Source organism: Corythoichthys intestinalis, chromosome 1, assembly GCF_030265065.1.
Source record: "Corythoichthys intestinalis isolate RoL2023-P3 chromosome 1, ASM3026506v1, whole genome shotgun sequence".
NCBI lineage: Eukaryota > Metazoa > Chordata > Actinopteri > Syngnathiformes > Syngnathidae > Corythoichthys > Corythoichthys intestinalis.
In genome coordinates, this window is record NC_080395.1 from 43742900 (window position 1) to 43763765 (window position 20866).

The 20866-nt window shown below is 37.3% G+C and overlaps 1 protein-coding gene across 1 annotated transcript in view; it reads right to left on the reverse strand.

Annotated features, from left to right (window-relative positions):
• The window catches only part of aldh1a2 (aldehyde dehydrogenase 1 family, member A2), a 75283-nt gene that overhangs the window by 54089 nt on the left and 328 nt on the right, over positions 1 to 20866 (reverse strand). The gene's annotated exons all lie outside the window — the stretch shown is intronic.

Here is a 20866-nt window from a genome sequence, read left to right on the forward strand (position 1 = left end):
TCGAATGGAATCGTGGGGTGCATAAGATGGCACACCCCTAGTTATCAATCAGTTTTCACGCAACCAATTGGGCTGTCTTTTTAAGCCGCTGTGCATTTATCATAATCTTGTGGAGAGTAAAATGCTAAAATGTTTGTAACTCCTGTTAGCCCATTTTCTTCAGTCTAATTTACTGTTTAATATTAGTATTGAATCACTGACCTTTCATTACAAAATAAATCACATGGTTTAGTTGACTATTTCAAGTGATTTACCTTTCTGTTGTGTTATTTTCTTGTTTAATGTGTCAATTTTACAGTAAACCTAAACTAGGAGAAACAACCAGATAGAAAGGTCTCCTATTTCAGTGGTGGAATGTCCCGAAGTAAAAGTACATCGTTCCCGCACTTAAGTACATTTTTTGTGTATCTGTACTGTACTTGAGTACAAATATGAAGTGGTATTTTTTTGTTTTACTTTACTACATTTTACAGCACGTGCCTGTACTTCTTACTCCAATACTTTTAAAATGGTTACCTGTGTTACACGTTACTTAGTTTGTTTGTATGTTTGCTTTTTCGTCACCGTGAATTGATAGTTTCATTTCTATACCTCCGGCACAATCGATAAGCCCTATGCGACAATACCGTAATTGAGCACGAGAGGCAGCAACACGAATACAAGCAAAATTAGGCAGGTGAACAAGATATTGACCAATAAAAACCAACAATGAGAGCAGCAGGCTTTCAGATGGGTGCTGCACACTCTTGTACAACAGGTGGGGATATGCACCTTATAGTTGCTTGCAATCCGCCATTAAGTTAAATTAAGGAGTCTTTTGAGCGTGTTAGACTTCTGTTTACAATGCAGTCAATTTTATTGCTTGTTTTTTCCTTTCTGCAAATAAAACTGAACAGCCAGTGAATTTTCTGTCACGTCATGGTGGGGTGTGTCGTGTCATTTCCTGTTTTATTTTGAAGGATTCATCCACCTCATGACTGTGCACTTGCCCTTCCTCTTGTCAGCTAATCGCCTATTGTTTACACTTGTTCCCCATTACCTCTTGTGTATAAATAATCTGTGTCTCCCTTGTCTTGTGCGAAAGTTTTTTCCCACCCATGTTGCTCACGTCGGTCTTGTTTCCTGGTTTTCACAGTCACCTTGGCTTTTTTCCTCCATTCGGAGTGCTTTCTGTTGTACTTTTTCCATTCCCGCATGTAAGCGGAAGAACCTTAGTTTTTTGTAAATAAAGTTTTGGTTTTAACTCCGCAGATGAGTCTGCCTCATTTTCGTGCCCTGACATTTTCTGGTTATTTCTTTGACTATTGCCTTAGATCTCTGTGTCTCTCTCTCTATATATGCTTACATACATACATATAATCACATTTTTGCATCAGCAGAAAATACTTTTACTTTTTACTAGTAAAGTCAATTTTAAAGTACTTTTGTACTTGAATATTTTTTCTTAGATACTTGTACATTTACTTAAGTATTTTTTTTGCTATCTGTACTGTTACTAAAGTAAAAAAAAAAAAAAGTGAGTACTTCATCCACCACTGTCCTATTTGGAGAACTGTGGAGAGCCACCAAAAGAGTGACGACAAGCACTAATGCAGTGATTGTCAAGTACGACTTCCAAAAAAATGCTTTTTACTATCCAAGTACCACTATAATGACCAGCAGAAAAATACAAGCTAGACACTCGGTCCTACAGTAGATGTTCTGAAATACTTCCTTAGAAGTATTGAATTGATTCAATTACTTACTCTTACTCACCAACTACCAACATCAGGGGCAACAATTAAAATACGTTAGTGTTCCTGGCCAAAATATTCTAGAAAAACAGAAGCTGTAGTTACCAGGGGTGTAACGGTACACAAAAATCTCGGTTCGGTACGTACCTCGGTTTTGAGGTCACGGTTCGGTTCATATTCGGTACAGTAAGAAAACAAAATGCAAAATATAAATATGCTAGTTGTATATTCCACACTTTTGTGCATTCAACAATAGGAACATTAGCCTATACAAAGCTAGAATTCTGCTCAAAAGCAGCGGGTATTTCAAAATAATCCAACAACAATTTGCCTTTCAGACCCCGCGTATTGGTCAGCTTTCTTTCTGAAAGAAAGAAGAAAAAAGAAGTCCTGTGCTAAAGCGAAAAGCAATCCCAATGACAAAGATTTTAACATGTACTTTACAAATGAAATGCCTCAATGAATCTTTTTTTTTTTCTTATGAACGGTTTTCAAATGCGTTATTGGTGAATTTTGTCAAGTTAAAGCGCCACACAGAAATTAATAAATTTAATTGTGTAAGCAGGATCTGTGTATTATTATTATTTTATTACAGGTGTTTTAGCTCATTTCAATTTATTATATTTAAATGGGCTATTACTTATTTTATTATGTGTTTATATTTTACAAATGTGATGTAGTATTCATTTATATTGTATATTTTATGTTGTATAACTTTAGTTCCTATGTGAATATTAGATCCTACTTGTTTTGTTGTGGTAGGAGAGTTTTGTATTGAACACGGGGCCGTGTTGGTTATTATTATAGCAGAGAAGACAGCAGTAAATCAACAAAGACAAGTCAGCTGTGCCCAGATCTACCACTCAAGAGATCTGATGGACTCAAAAAGTGGGTTACGTTTGCATATTAGTTTGAAAATCGACCGGATCCACTGTATTTTTATACGAGTGACTTCCGGTCTGCCCGATCCTAGCTACCGGTAGTAGTATTGACGCAGGAGGGTCGCATCTCGCGTCAAATACTACACTCTGCCGTTCTTTTCGCGTGCGTCGTGTTGAGCCGCTTCTGGGACGTGTCTAACATGCGGCCGCACTGAGACTGGTGTGCATTGGCTGATTGACTTTAACGCCCGCGTTTCACTGCGTTCTCGCAGCGGCCACGTTGTCGCGCCGTTGACGTTTCTGGGTTATACTGTCCTACCGTGTTGGTCCTCATTATAGTAGAGAAGCCGGAGTAAATATAATCTACACAGAGAAACTGTAACCCGAACGACTCACAGCCTCGAAAAGTAAGGGTTACATTATTTCAGAAACTCGTTCGGTACGCCTCCGTTCCAAACTGAGCACCACGTACCGAAACGGTTCAATACAAATACATGTACCGTTACACCCTTAGTAGTTACTGTATTTTTTATAAGCCACAGTATGCACATTAACGCTGCATTAGTATTTTAGAATATGTAAATGAAACGGTCATGCGTTTAAGGGTTGAGTTATTACAACACTCTGAGTCAAAATGGATTGGACAGCTAGTGCAATCATTGAGTTAAATGTGAATATAGGAAATTCATCACGTACCACCAGAGGGAGCCGGCGTACCTGTGGTATTCGTTCCACACTTTGAGAATCACTGCACTAAAGGTTGTGCTATAACAAATTGAAAGGTGATTTAAGGGAAAAACAATAAGAAAATGTTAAAATAGTATTCGACAACGGTGGGTGGGTCTGAGCACCGCCTTCCCCTTGCAAGGCACGAGCGTCACGTATCAGTGTGTAGCGCCTCACAAAAATTAGCGGACCGTTCCTCTTGGGCGGCTTTGTTCCAGTGACCCTAGCGCACAGGCCAGCGAAGCTTGTCTCAAACAGTCAAGTATTCTCAGGCGCCTTCCATCAGAGGCCACCTTTAATCTGCCGCTCATTAAGCGCACTTCATAAAATTGTCAGGAACGATAAGTAGCAGCGGGGCCAGCTACAAAAACACAAAGTCCCGTAGAGCGCTGAATTAGTTTTTGAATTTATAGGCTTCGCTGAAGTGGGGAGCCCTAAATCAGCCGAGCCCCCCTGACAGCCTGAACAGTCTCGGCAAGAATGCAGACGGTGGGTAGCTTTGTGCGCGGCATAACCCCTCTCACAAGGCGCTGCTAAAAGGAGAAGCGCGAGAGGAGCGGAGCGGGCCGCCACCTAAATCACGTTAAGAAAAGGCCACGTTTGGCTCGGCCCTTCTTCGGCCTCGGTCCGGCGTTGAGACTTTTGTCCGCTTCCATTGAAGGCCTTGATTGAGATGACAGGGCCGCCGAGTAAATCAACTCCGGAGGTTTACGAAAATTGCTTTTAGGATGCTTTGGGAGAAGGGCAAAGAGCGCAAGAGTGAAAAAACAAGAGCCGGGGCGCACATTTTCAAATGACAAATTGTGTTTTCTTTCCCATCCCCTGCCGGGTCGCCGCCATGCATTCACATGATGCCTTCGTGTTGGGGAAAAGCAATTCTCACACTCGCTTCACCTTCACATATTAGCACTAAAACCTTTGAAAATCTTGCATACGACCACTTGCTTTTGTTTTCTTAACTCGCTAGTGGCGATTCTTCAAGCCAAATGTTAACTCGTTCACTGTAGGCCCAGCATTTTATTTGATTAAAAACTGACATCCAATTCATTTGGATGACTTACACTGTCAATGGCAGTCAATGAGTTCATTTATGAAAAACATTGAAGCCCTTAGAAGAGTTGGAAGGTTGTTGATTTATTTCCTAAGTTTCAGTGTTTTAAGTAGCAACTTGGCAAGGTTACTGTGAGGTCAATATAAAAAAGCTAATATTTAAAACAACTCAGGCTCATCTATCGCCGCTAATGGCACCCAATGAGTTCATTTCTTCCTTGAAAATATCCTTTTAATTGTCAAAAATTACAACAAAAAATAACTCTAATTCAGGTTTATTATTTGCATAAAGAGACAAACTAGTTTGTGCAGCATTGTATTAACTGTCGACCTTTCAGTAAGTGATTAAACCAAGGGGACGAAATCAACGGGAAGTGACCTGATATCAATGACCTGATATCAACAGGATGCATCAACAGAAATATTTCTCATCAGTATTTCTTAAAGTCTTATACAAATATTTTCTGTAATAATTAGTACTCTACAAGTTGACAAATTCAAGTGAATTAGGAAACAACAACACACAGTAACCTATCTTTTCTTTCTTTTTTTTTTTTTAAGCCAGGGTGTAAGAGGAGGTAAAGCGTGCAAATGTGTGTGTTTATACACAACACGCCAAGATTCCTCAGTTCTGTACGAAAGCACCTGCGAGACTCGTCTGTGCAGGAAGTTTCATATCCTCCTCGATCACGTGAACACCATTTTGTCTCTGCTTAGTAGATACATCGCTTGTAATTACTGCAGATACAAGTGAGCTTGTTCTGCCACCCGGCGCTGGCAAAGAACGAGTTACCGACTAGATGTCTTTGTTGAGAAACTGTGTGGTGTGTCTTTCTGGGTGGGTTTGTGTTTTGTTTGAGCTTGGGAGGAAAAGTAAAATATCCCTAAACTGGAAACGGGGCTCAAAAACAAACAGCTTGAAGTCTTTTTTTTTTCTTTTTTTTTTTTTTTTTGAAGGACTGTTCAATCACTGCTTGTTACCTAACAGCGCTCCTACAGAATCCAAATCAAGACCCCAAAAAAATGTGTCAAGTGGCAGTTTACAAGTTAGGTTACAAGTTAAGTTATGGAAAAAAGTTAAGGTTTTTTTTTTTTTTTTGTGAATAGAAATGCCATAAATGGTTATTTTGATAGTCAATTAATCACCGATTGGTTTTGCGATTAGTTCATATATATAAATCACAAACATACTCATACGAATTACAGAAATCAAGGAATATTTACTGTATTCATTCATTTCCTTTTTTATTAAATCAATAATTAGAACTTTAACAGTTTTTTTTCCCTTTTTTGTGTTTTTTATTATTTTTAAATTAAATTGTAATAATAGGCCAGAAAAACGTCATACCGTATTTTTCGGATTATAAATTGCACCTGAGTATAAATCGCACCAGCCCAAAAATGCTCAATGAAGAGGAAAAAAAAAAAACATATAAATCGCACCGGAGTATAAGTCGCATTTTGGGGGGAAATTTACTTGATAAAATCCAACACATAGAACAGATATGTCATCTTGAAAGGCAATTTAAAATAAAAATACAATAGAGAACACCATGCTAAATAAATGATAATGTTACATGATGCTTGAACAACGAAATGCGAACGTGGCCGGTACGTAAACGTAACTTCGCATGTGAAATTATATAATAATGTGTTAATAATTTCACACATAAGGCGCTCCAGAGTATGAGTCGCAAACCCAGCCAAACTACGAAAAAAACTGTGACTTATTGTCTGAAAAATACGTTATTTACTGTTTTTCCCCTTTTTATTAAAAACTTAAAAACATTCTAAAATAAACGTTAAAAAAAAATAAAAAGAGAATACAGTACTTACTGCTCTTTCCTTTAGTGTTTTTTTTTTTTATTTAAAAAATATTTTTGTCAATTAAATTTAAAAAATACATTAAAACATTTACTGTGTTTCCCATTTTTTTGTTTTTATTTGAAAAATAAAATCATTGCTCCCGTGCGGCTTTTCCACTAGTCTGCAGGACTATCACGTCTGATGGGATTCACGCATGACTAGGTCCAATTAGACAAACTCAAGTAGGAAAAACTCGGTGTCAGGATTAGCGATCAAGCAGCATAGAATAGGATGCCAACATATCCACACTCACAAGGGATTCCTACAAATATTGGGTTCTACACTTCACATGGCTGATTTGTGTACACTAACCCCTCCCAATCACTTATCTTTCTGCCTCCCCAACCCCTCCTCTTTCGCCTTGTCATCAGGCCCCCCAAATGGTGTCAAACGGAAATACAACTAGCTGACGATAGCAGCAACATATTCATAGTTAGTGTAGGCGTTATATGTATTTCTTGTTGTTGTTTGTGCTTCTTCTGTCTCTCTCTCCTTCGCTCTTTTCTTCTGTCCCCCCCATAACCCCTTCCTGTTCGCTGCTTTCTCCTAATAAACGAGGCACGTTGAATGATCAAAATGGGAGTATGTCATACTCCCATGTAGAGGCGTGCGAAATTTCTGATTCTTAGATTATTTGCGATTCGGCCGTGGACGATTCGAGTATGATTCACAAACATCCAAATTCCAATTATTTAATTATACCAGGTAAAGCGGAACTAAAACACAGCGCGAGGAACGGACCGAGAGTAAATATCATGTTCAACTCATGCCGCTAGATAAAAAAAAAAACAGCAATACCTGACTGCGGCCGACAGCCACTACAAACAACGCCCAGTTGCTAGTTGCTATATACATACGGCCATATAATGCTACAGTAGATGTCACATATATATATATAGAACTGATGTGAAATGACAGATGACGGCGGCGTTAGAACATGTATAGAGAACTAGATGCGACATGACAGACTTGCCGGCATTAGTAAACAGCCGTCATCTTAAAGCAGTAGACTTCTCTGGAAGGCTCTGCTGTGGCGAACCTAATTAACTTTTTATCTAAAATACCCCTAAATCGGCAAAATCTTGACTTGAATCTATCTTTAAATGATGAAACAGTTTTAAAACTTTCACATGTCGAAAGTAGACAGATGGGAAATTATGGAATAACGGGAGCAATTTTAGCAACTTTAACGGTTGATTCCCAACTTAACTGAATGTAGTTTAAAGCTGCTGATACAGAATTTTGAACCGTTAACTTGATACTGAAATAGTTGTTTGGTTTAGCCTGAGAGGATTTTTGAACAATTTTGTAACTAATGTATGAAACATTAAAAGCAGGGAGGGGACTGCATAAATAATCGATTTATAATCGAATCGTAGCCTCTGAATCGTAATCGTTAGGTGCTCCAAGATTCCCACCGCTACTCCCATGTGATACATTAAAACTGTTCAGACCAATCAGACACTCAGATTGCCCTTCTTCGTGTCAAACAGCTGAACAGGACAGGTGTTAAAAGAAACGACAAAAAATTAATAATAATAAAATAATAATTCATTTTAAATCATTTTAGAAAATTGAATTCAATAAAAATCATGTTTTTTTTTTTCGTTTTTAAAGGACATTGACGAATTAAAAAGAGAAAACTGATAGGAGAATATTTAGTACTATTAACTGCTGATGGCAATGGATTGGAAGTCTATTCATTATGGCAGACAACAAGTTAGGAGGCAAAAAAATCAGTTTTCGGACCATTTTTAGGTCAACAATGTTTCGAATTTTTGGGGTCAATTAATCGCGGTGTCCATAGTCGTGACCAAGCACAACTTGCTCAATGTTGGTGTTTGTGAGTTTTGATGGCTATACATCATTCTTGAAAGCTTGCGTCAAAGAAATATTTAAAGATGTTGTCTTACACATGGGATCAGTGGGCGGCGGGCGGGTGACGAGGGGCTGGTGTGCAAGCAATCATTTCATCTTGAAGACATGTGATGCTTTTCAACAGACAAATAAACATCTTGAAAAGTGCTTGTGTCTCGTGCTCGCCGGGGGGAAGGAACCGATTCCAGCAGATTTATGAAGCCCAGTGTTTTTCCTAAGCACACCTCCAAGATTTACACGTCGGCTGTCAGGAAGCCCGCCGACGCCGGGTCTTCTAGGAAGCCAACGGAATGGAGCGGACTCCCTGTCACCGGCCTTCCCCTCCGTTGTGATTAAGAGACGGGGGACGTCGTGTTGACGTGTGCACCCGCCGCCACCCAAATTTACACCAAGTGGGCATTTCACACCAACAGACATCTAAATGACGACGAGCACTTAAACCGTCACAATCCAGGAGGCGTGCTTTAGACTTAAAATGTGGCCGTGTGTGTGTGTGAAATTGTGTAAGCGGAGAGGAGGTGGGGGGACTGGTTTGGGGGGGTTCTCGCTGTGCTGCTTGTGATAAATCATTGAGTTGCACAGTATCCCCTAACTTGCTCTGTGTTTGATCTTGATGGCAGTAAGATGGTGGTTTTGAAGTGAAAAAGTCCAGAACTGCAGGTCAGGCTCTGGCGAAGCAGGGCCACGCACCCACACGGTGAAGCCGCCTCATAATTTACACCCCGGCGGACAGCGTCGAGCATCGTCCTCCTCCTCCCCTTCTGTACTATCTCAATCAGTGACAGATTGATGGAGCCCCTTCTTCATCCAAAGTGAGTGCGTGTCTGTGTACAAACACACACTCTGCATGGGAAGCCAGGTTGTGTGGTGCAGGTTCCTATGGTGAAAGTGCACTAACTATTCTATTCATCACTGTTAAACACATGAACAGGTTTGGAGGATAATGGAACACAATTCTTTAACCCGCATTACAACCACATTAAAGTACGCATTCAATTGCCTATTTGTCACCAGTTGGCAGTGTATACGGCTCCTCTTGTGCTTGTTACGTCAACATCCCAGTAGTACCTTATACTAGTATTGTTTGTTTTGTTTTTCTCACATTGGCCTCTATTTCCAGAGTTTGTGGAGTTGCTAAAAATGATACTGGACACGAAGACTGGATTGAATTTGGATTGCGATTTGAGATTGGGAGTTTGGTAAATGAGTTATATTGACTTGTTTAGGTTACTGTTGTCCGAATAAAGCCTGATTTATACCTGAAATGTTGAACATTCCGCAAAGAAACGAGACGCATGGTGTTCACTAGACATGTGCCGATTACCAGTTTCAAGGTGTACCGTGGTATGAAAACGTCTATACCATGGTATGACAATGTCAATGTTTCAAAACCGCAGAAGTTTTCCGTCATACCGTCCCTACGGTAGTAGCTATTTTTTATGTCCCAAAAATGCATGGAGAAATCCGTCACTTACAGCTGCAAAGCTCAACCCTCCCCCACCGGTTGTTGCTCAGTGTCAATGAGTCAGCTGTGCTACATGATAGCTGGAGGAGGTGAAATTCCTGAACTTTTTCCCTCATCGAAGAAAATGAAATCGCTGGTATGGGAATACTTTGCTACAGAAGTTACAGATGGCCGCAGCTTAGAGGTGGAGGGCCAACCGACATGTAAAACATGTTTGTGGAGGGTGGCTGCCGAGGAGGCAATACCTCCAATATGATTTCACATTAATACAAAATTAGGGTTAGTAAACACTGTCATGAACGTTTCCCACCAGCTATGCGACTTAATCCAGCGTATTTAGTGTGTCTAGCGGTGGTAAAACATGTGTTTTTTCCTCTCTGGCAACTGTCTGGGTTGAGAAAGAGCGTGTGTGTATAATGTAAACATGATATCTCTGTGTTGCTGATAGCGTCCGGCATGGCTGCGTTAGCTTTAGCCATGCTATCGCTATGTTTTTTGCGACATAACCTTTGCTCGTGTAAGTCCCCAAAATGATGGGAGTTAAAAATGGGTTTTTGTTAGTAATGTTGGAGGTTGTGACGGAGCCTCTCTTCTAAGCGTCCATCTTGGTCACTTCCTTTTATTTCAATTCAATCTAGAAAATATATATATATATATATTTTTTTAATTTAATTTAACTTTATAACTATGTTCCAATTTGCTAATATCTTGGAAAAATAAAAATCCTGTTCAATGGAATTTTTTTTTAACCCAGATAACCCAAAGTAACACATTTCAGAGCTGTAATTGCAATACCATGATACCTTAAAACCATGATATTTTGGTTTAAGATTATCATGCCATCAGAATATCATACTGGCAAATGCCTAATGTTCACCCGGCACGCATTTTTCACATTGTAAACTCTGTGCTGCTTGTCCTCGTGGTGAAACCTATGTTCTCCCAGACTACAGGGGACAGCAAAAAGTGTCTACGGAATATGAGTAACTTCATACCAGAGAAAGCGAGTTGAGAGCTAATTTCAACATGGAGTCTGGTTAGCCGTGTTAGCATTTGGTAGCGTCGATGTACTGTTAAGTAAACTTCCAGAAAGCATCTTATCAAAACCACACTGTTGCTTAAATGCTCGCTCAGGCGAAGGTAAAGGCCTTTCATTACTATATCACACTGATTCAGAACTTCTCTGAGTAACTCTAAAAGTGACACTAAAAATGCTAATGCGGCTAACCAGACTGCACGATTCAGCCAATCACTTAACTGACTCCGTCTTATGTACTGTATTTGATTGACTAAAGGCAATTCATTGTGCTGAGAAACGACATTATGAAATAAAAAGGCCATTGTGGAAAACACAATATGAAAAAAAAATACGATGTGAAAAATGCTTTTTATTTTGTAAAACTTCATCGTGCTGAAAAACGACATTATGAAGTAAAAGGGCTATTGTGGAAAAATGCATTATTAAATTAAAAGAAAATACTTTGTGAAAAACACTTTTATCTGGTAAAATCTTTTTCACAATAATATTACCTTATTTTACAATTTAAGTGCCATATTACACAATTTGTTATTTATCAAAATGGTATTTATTTCAAAATGTTGTTTTTATTTATTAAATGTTGACCCTCTTGGGGTTCCATATACATGATCCATGTCATGTCCACATATGTGCGCTAAGTCACAATTGTGTTATTATCTCTTTATCATACATTATTTTTACATATGAATAAATTAAATTATGATAAAATATTAATCAGAATAAAAATAATACAATTAAAATGAATAAAACACAAACACATTCTGCTTATGAGACCCCATGTCGTTCAAGTTGATTTTTTTTCTCACAGTATTTAACTCATTGCCTGTCACTAACAACGATAGACATCCAATTCATTTAAACTGGTAGGACTGGCTGTTAATCATGGGCATCGCCACAAATATTTCACTGTGGCACGTGCCCCTGTAAAAAGATTAAAAGATTAACAATAAAAAAAAATACTTTGGAGTTTAAATCTACATAGCATAATCTACAAAATGTGCCAATTTAATATGGCCATATTACTCTATTCACTTCATGTACACAATCTGCACATGGCTCCTTAATATGGTAATTTATGCATGTAACTTTGGCTGTGATAGGTACTAGTATATGTGAGTTGATACTTCCATGAAGCACCATGGGGAGATATGCTGCGTTCAGGTGTGTCGGGAGATCTAGGTTCCCAAGTTGGAAAACCGTTCTGATGTGTTGTAAGGTCGTAATGTGGGATAAAAACATGGTTGCTAACTTGCTACAAAGAAGAGTAATCAATGATACATCACAAGTTGAGTGACTGTTTGGCACCTTTTATAGGTGCCATGTAAAGGAGAATCATTTTTTTCTATTACTCCAACAACACGTGAATTATGGTGCGTGTGCCAATCAAACAGTCGACGGTACCGTATTGGCCCGAATATAAGATGGCCCTGATTATAAGACAACCCCCTCTTTTTCAAGACTCAAGTTTGAAAAAAGACTTTTTGAACACCAAATTAATTTTTATACAGAAAATAATCACAGTACATAATCACATACAAACAAATGATTAAAACAATTTGTTTGAGAGAAGAAGCATGTTATTTTGCCTCATTCAAATCTTAATATCTGAACATTTAAATATGTAAACTAAAGTGCAATCACATTCGTAAATGAATGGGTTCAGGTTTTTGAAATGTAAATAAACCAATCTATTGTGTTAAAACAACAAAATTGCAATAACTGCATTGACCATCAAAGTGAAGTCTAACTGTAACTGTAGTCTTGAAACAAATCTGAATAAGGAAAAACACTGCAATAATGCAAACTGGTTAAACTTGAGAGTAGCCGAGATCTGTCATGACAGAACATCACTTCAATGATATCTGGCGCCATCTAGCGTCGTGAATGGGGAGAGTAGCTGAGATCTGTCGTGACAGAACATCGCTTCAATGATATCTGGCGCCATCTAGCGTCGTGAATGGGTATAATGTGTAGACCGCGAATATAGGACGACGCCCTCTTTTTCAGTATTATTTCAATGCAAAAAACACCGTCTTATATCCGGGCCAATACGGTACATCTTTCCACCTGCTTTACCAGTTAGTGCCATATAAACTGCATATTGTTGTTGTTCGTTTTTACATTTATGTTGATGTTTGGTTTTTCACCTATTCCCGTGAATTTAAAATGGTTCAACTTTACTCTTTACGTATCAGGCAATTAACTGCGGTAAACTACTCTGGTTGCAAATTCAAGTATCACATTAGCTGCCGTCTTTTAGCTAGCTGGCTATGAATACAATGACAAATGCGATTTGATTGAGAGGTTATCACTCAACAGCTTTGTCTAATATTGTGTTAAAATGATATGTGGTATTTGATATTTATTGCTATTTGTTTATATGACCAACATGAATAGAATCAATCCATGAATTAATTGCCTATCTTTGGGATATAACCTCTAACAATTTTGAATGTGTGCTCGTCATAATCTCCAGCTGTTTTACAAGCATTTCATTTGTTACTGCACTCCCTGTAATCTGTAACAAGATGTTTTATTTTTATTTCTATTTGACGCACACAGCAGTGCTCTTGCAAACGGATATTAGAAATTTTGCTCGTAGCAAGGAGGAAAGAGAGAGGTAAGTTAGGTAACCCACCGAGGCCGCATAAACCGCTTTTAGGTCACAACCTACCAGTTGAGATACACTGATTAATTGCATAACAATTAGGCTGGTTCAGACCGCAGGTCGTAATGCAAGAATCCAATTTTTCTGTTTTTCCGAGTTGAGTTAGGCATTAAGTTGTTGGTTTGAATGGGACAAGTCGCATAGAAGTGGACCATTTCAAATCTGACCTGGGTCACATTCGTATGTGGTTTAAATCCGATCTGGACCACCTTTTTCCAGAACGTGGCGGCAGTCTGAACTGTCAAGTCTGCCAATTGCGTACGTCAGCAAAGTGCGAGAGCGGCAGGCAAGAAGGCAGCGATAGCTGTGCATTAGCGTTAGCTAACTGTAGCTTGAACTCGGCTTTTACGCAGGAGGCGGGCTTGTCCACAGTCATAAAAAAATGTATACTGTAAAATGAAGAAAAGGATACGCCTGATAATGCTTAGTTTTCTTTCTGTGCGCCAAATAAGTAATATTTCGGTATTGCTTACATGGCTGAGTCAGGGCAAACTGACGCACACATGTAAGGCTGTGCGTCACGCACGCACAGTGCATGCATGTGTTCTATCAATCCATATGAACTTTGAATATGAGAATGAACGGGGATTATTTATGTGTTATTTGTGTCCTCTTTTTGGAAATCAAATTATGATCACCATGGAATGAAGTAGAGCCAGCATGTGTAGTCATTTGTTTTGATATTTCTGCGCATGCTGGTCAGTTTGCTTAGCGTGTGTCGGACTCCGAATTAGTGCGCATTGCTAATACTTGAACGGGCTCAATGGAGAAAGGCTGTCTGAACAGGCGCGCCAAAAAACAGATATAACAACAACAAAAATTGTAATTGTGCAATAAGACCTGCAGTATTAGCAGAGGTGAAATTATTATCAACAAAGGAATGTCCCAATTTTGATTGAATACTGATGGTTGGAAAAAAACTGTCACTTTTTTAAAGAAACTTGTATTTTGGACTAGGCATCTAGTTCCATCAATGGTAGCTCAATGAGTGCCCTATGAAGGGTTAATATGTTTTCTCATACTTATATATATATCAACTTATATGTGTTTTATTCCCTCCTCTTTATTCTGCATTTTTTGGCTAGTGTGACTTATAGCCCAAAAAAATATGGTAAATGCACCACTTTGGGATGTTGTAAGTCCAATTGACCTGTTTTGGGTACATAATTTCTGTTCTTACAACCGGTCTTTGAAGTAAAAACTGTTAGTTCAACCGAACTGGGGGGGGGGGAGTAGGTGCTGAATGACATATATTGAAGAAATTACTTTATGTAGTTATAGCTATATTCTGAAAAAAATATGGTGTATACAATATGTATGTTTATAAAGGCGAATATGTCCTATTAAAGTTTCAGTCCAAACCAGGAATGTATTTTGTAAATGGGTGCAAATTTTGGACATGCTCTAAAAATTAAGAGTTTTTACAATGACCAAACAGTAACGTAGGCATATTACCACTTATAACACTAACACTAATGAAACAACCTTCCTACTGATCTAATGACTTAAATGTCTTTAAAAAATTAAGTCATTGGTTGATATTGTTGGCGATAGTAGTCCAATCGTTTTGGACTGGAATAATCTATTGCCACCCCCGCATCCCCCCCCCCCCGATCCAAATAGATTTGGCGTCTATCGCCATCATTGGCTCTGAAACACTATCATTTAATACCATCCAACCCAGTTAAAATGATCTAAAATAAAATAATCTATCGCTGTCAATGGCAGTGAATGAGTTAAAATGTTGTTATCTTAACAACTACTTGGTTGTATGCAGGCTCCCTCTAGTGGTGTATGAAAAGTTTCACTGAATTAAATACAATATGCACTAAATACAACTATGTATGACACTAAAATCACTAAAATAAACTACTGTGCTTTCTTTTTTCACTGGGGTTTTTGTCTTTGTATTTTACTTCTTTACTAAGTTGAGCACATGCACACACCTAGCCATAGCCATTGTAAAAACATATTGTAGTGCTAAATAAACATTGTTGTCAGGCCTGTTTCTTTCATCTACTTTATGATTTTTAGTCAACATTTAAACATTTTCATAAAACAATCCCGTATATTAAGCAAAGTATTTTATAGTTGTTGTTATATTTTCCTTTATTTTTGTGCAGCGTGAAGCTCTTACTGTGTATAATGTGACAATGCCTTACAATAATAGATATACTGTAGTTTTCAGGAAAAAAACGCATGCTTTCTGAAGACTCGTAATCATATTTTAACTCATTTGCTACCATTGACAACGATAGACCTCAGTTTTATTTTAATTGTGATTTTGCAATGCTTTGTACTTAATTCAGCAATTCTTTTGCCATGCACACACTTCATTAAAAACAGCAGGTTTCTGCGTCTATATCTGTAAACTGTCTTCCACTGACAACTGCACCCCCCAAAATATCATCACTGAAAGCCAACAAGCTTTTCCTTCCTCTTTCTTAATTATTCCTGTAACAAGCGTCTCCTCCCTTCTCTTGCCAGCAAACAGCATCGGTATCATCTATCATGGCTCACTTTATTTATGGCTTCCGTCGTGGTCCCGACAACCTTTAAACTGTTTGCGTCTTGTAAGCCAGCTGTTGGAGCCTTCATGCTATGGAAATGTGGGGGCAGTGACAGACAAAGAAAGACTCCAAGAAAATCCTCAAATATTTTGTTTCATAAAGATTTCAATCAAGTGTTACGAGAACGCGACCGATAGCACAGGTCGCGACTGGGTGAGAAGGATAAGAAGCAAATCTCAATGGCCATAAGCCGCTTTTTATCATCAATGATAATACTATATCAGCTCGACGGAAGATGTTTCCAGGGTCACTCAGATGTCACTGTTGCGTTGCGCTGCGTACTGTAGTTTGTGCAACGGCCCAGTGAGTCAATGACCGTGACACTCAACGTATCACCCTCATGCTCATTCCAGAATTAACAGTTTGTAATTTGTTTTCAGAGTTTAAACAGCAACCTTGTTACTGAAACCATTATAGCCATTTAGAGGAAGAGGATGGAAAAGTCAACTTCATGACTCAGCAGAAATTATATCATTAAGCTAATTGTGTTAACCTTGTGTTGACGCGAGATAAGTACCTTATTTTTTGGATTGTAAATCGCACCTGAGTATAAGTTGCGCCAGCCAAAGAATGCAGAATGAAAAGGAGAAAAAAGATATATAAGTCGCACTTGAGTATAAGTCGCAGACACAGCCAAACTATGAAAAAAGTGTGACTTATATTCTGGAAAATACAGTCTGTCATCGGGTTGTTATTTTTTCAATAATTACAATTGTATATTCTCATCAAACACGTTGGCTACCATTGGCTACCAGTGAACAAACGTTTATTCACCCCTCCCAGTCAAAATGGATTAGACGTCTAGCGACATCAATGTCACTGAAATTGGAGCAGTCACAGCCAGTCCTCACAGTTTAAATGAATTGAGTGTTTATCATTGTCAATGGCATGAAATCAGTTATAATGAGTTAAGAAATATATATATATAAATAAACAAATAAATAAATAAATCAACTTTAAGACTGCTATTGAGAGGCATACTCACAGTGCATTTCTGCTTTTATTCATTTTAATTTTTATTAACAACTTATTCATTGATAATTTTGTTTGTTAATAAAAATTATATAAAAATTATGCTTAATAATGAATGGAAAATATACGTAATTATAATTGAGACCTGGCGTCAACATGTATCCTCGTGTAGGCCAGGCTTGTGTACCAAATGGTAATTTTGTGATGACATGACCCAAAATGTGATGTTCAGATATGTATGTGGTTGTCAAGTCTTGATTTTGTTGTTCTTGTTTTTTTTTTTTCAATTACCAAATAATAGTCACTAGCTCTATCATGGTTAAATTTATTCTGTGTGACCGAGTGTCTGTACATTGTAAAATAAATAAACAAATTTCCAATAAGTCATGCTAACTTAAGTAGACTTGACTTAAATTCTTAAATTCTCCGAATGTTTTATTTTGAGCATACCTCACTCATTTTATCATGTTAATATTGTAAACTTAAAATTTTTTTAGTTTTAACTACTCAACGCAAGTCCAGTTTACTTAAAATATTGACTATTAACCGATAACTTTTTGTTCATCATTAAAAGTGACTTGTTACTCTGACCTAACTCATTTGACAAAGTTAGTATTGCAAACTCAAACTATTGAGTTGTAACTACTTATAACAAGTCCAGTTTACCTAAAATCTATCTATCTATAAAAATGTGTTCTGTTGCATTTTAGCTGAAAGAAATCGAAACGGTGATTCTAAAAACTGCTGTTTTTCCCAAATTTTGCCATCCTCCATTTCTAACCCGTATATGTGAGAGTGTATTATTTTAACAAAATAATAATAAAGCATTTGGCTCCATCGTGGGCCGGTGAGCCACAATGCTCTGCTGTTTCTCTTCCAGTCATCGGGATGGAGAACAGGAGAGCCCACGCCAGGGGTGCCCATAAATCAGGACCCTTGTGCCCCCTGTGTCCACCAAACCATCCGGGACCGGATGATCCAAATTCCTTGGGGTTAATTCACCAAGTCGCTCCCAAACATTTCCTCCCGTACGAGGGAATGGAAGAGGTGCCGACGGCGTGACCTTTGCACTTGTGGCACCGAGGTATGTGTTAAGAGAGCAATTATGGAAGTGAATGGACTTGCACCACACTATCATCCAACGCTGCCCTTTAATCTCACTGTCATAAAAAAACACTTGTTCCCAACAGTACTGGGGAGTAACCAAGTACGGCTACTTCATTACGGTACTGAAGTGGATTTTTCAGGGGTTTTATTGAATTAAGTTTACTTTCTACTCCTCGGCTTTTCAAAATATTGACTTTTTTCCACCTCTGTAGTTGAAGATACAACATTAAAAAATAATTTATGATAAGTACAGTCCACTGCGGGAGCAAAATAAGTTTAAATTCTTCAAAAAATCTCTTTTTAATCCAGGAAAACGTATGGTGTGTCTAGTGTGTCTAAAGTTTTGTTCAGTAGCCGCGTTCTGTCTGGAATATACAAAGGTTGCAACGGTAATGTTCTTGTTTGTTTTGTTTATATTTTTTTAATCAATGTCTAAAATGATTAACCCTTGATAAGGCAAGTGACTGTTTTTGGTAATACAACCCCTTGACGCCAAAATTAAATAATAAGAATAATAATAAGTATGTTTTACATCTGTTTTTGCTTTCAAGATAGATGCTAAATCAGTTTTGAAAGTTAATTCAAATACATAATAAATAAATAATCCAATTAAAAAAGAATTCTAAAAAAATTCAGGTATGATGCAAATTCGCGACAATAGGTATCTATTGTAAAAAATAAAAAATAAAAAAAATAAAATAAAATAAAAAAACCATATAGGCTGTTTTGCTCTGGAATGTGACTAATTTGGTACAATAGGTATAAAGGGTTAAAAAAAACAAACAAACAAAAAAAACATTGCCACGTAAAGACATGGCATTCACATACATAGAAATCACATTTTAAATTAACATTTAGTGTGGCCTATATCATCCAAAATGGTCCACATATGAGGACGCCACGTCTCAATTGTATATATATGGATACATAAATGTATAAATTAATGAAATGTTCATTTTAAAAATTATACAGTTAAATGAACATCCAATAAACACTTTAAAGTTGATTTTTTTCCCCTTAATATTTAACTCATTGGCGCCACTGACAACAATTGACATCCTATTCATTTAAACTGGGAATGCCTATCGTCCAATGGCGAGTGATCGCTGTCAACCTTTCCAGTCAAAATGGATTGGACATTTAGAGCCGTCAATGGCAACCAATGAGTTCAATGAGTGTCCTATAAAGTGTTAAAAATGTGACTAGTTATGCTTTAAGGCTGACAAAACTGTTAAAAAAGAACTGGTAGTGTTGCGTTGACACTGAAATATTGAATCACTCAGCACAAATATGCAATTCTGTCAACGCAAACATTGTTTTCGGGTTCTTTTGGCGGCCAGAGTTGTTCCACAAGTCCAACGAATGTCTTTGCGTGATTCCTAACTCCAGCTGTTTCTGCATCTCTGTTCTCCTCCCACGTCCAGAAACATTTGCGATATCACCCTTCGCTACAGCTCAACTTTTGTCTCCCCTTCCATTGGCGTTTCACTATTGGATTTTCTTAGGAGTGAGGGACCACACATATTAAAACTTCACTTCCAGCTATCCCTGCCGATGCTCTAAATGATTGACAGCAATTTTGGTAATGTGAAATGAACGTTTCGAGCCAGTGATCAGTATAAACATACACACTTCTACTGCAATGGTGCTTTGTAATCATGGTGGACTTTTGTGGCTGGTAATTTAATGACACTTTAATGGTTGCTTCTCTCTGAGACTTGCAAAGGTTTTTGTTTGTTTTAGAAGAAATATAATTTACAAGCACATCATTCAGAAATTGGACATAAATTATGAAGGTTTCGCTTTAATAAAGACAATTCAGAAATGTTTAGTGTTCATCATTTTAAAATGCTCTGCACGACATTTTATGTATTATTTTAGCAGCAACTTTCTGAAGAACCTTGAACAACGGAATAAAACTGACATGTTTCTAATATTATGTGGCAAAATATTACAGGCAGACCTAAAATACAATACAAACTGTTGAGTTTAAAACATATTAGTCATTATTGGTCAACACCAAAATTGTTGAATTGATGCAAACACTTGTTCTTGTATAGTTTTGTAGTGCTGAATCTAAATCTGATCTTAATGTTTTTTCTGTAAGCTCTAGGTTTTTTTTTCTGGGTGTTCAAATCAAGATTTACTGTAAATTCTTTGTGGAATGCAAAATTATTGTAAAGCGATAATTTTAACAAGGATGGTATACAACTGACCCTTAAAAATGACAAAAAGTACCCATATGTAGCACAAAAATACTACTTATACCATTTTTTAGACCACTGTAGACACAGCAGCCCAACAACAAGGACAATGTGACATGTGCTGTACTACACTGCAAAAAAAAAAAAAAGTGCTCCAATATGTGAAAATCAAACAATGACAAGTTATGACAAACTATGATAATGTTGATAACAATTCGGAAAAAAAGTAAGTAATATAAGAATATCAAAAATGCCAAAAGTAGGAAAACGTACAGGGGAAAAAATGAGAATTTTATAGAATCGGTAAAAAAAAAAAAAAAAAAAAAAAAAAAAAAAAAAAAAAAAAAAAAAATTTAATAATGCAACAGAAAATGAAAAAAAAAAAGTTTGTCCAATGTATTGTTCTGTATTTATTATTTTAAATTTTTGAAAATGTTTTTTTTTTTTTTTTGATGGTGGAAGTATAATAAATTATATAGTGAGTGAAATAAGACTGCACCTTGTTTCATATTAAAACATTTTTGTAGATTGTTGTAAAAAAATATCGGATTGGGTTCTTTTAAACGATTCTATTTGTTGTATTTCTATAAATAGAGTGCATTGTTTTTATTATGTGGTTGTGCCACCGTTTCTTTTTTATTTGACAATAAATCAACTTTTCAGTCCCCAATTTGCTTTTACCCCGTAAAGTTTGGACTCATCCGAAG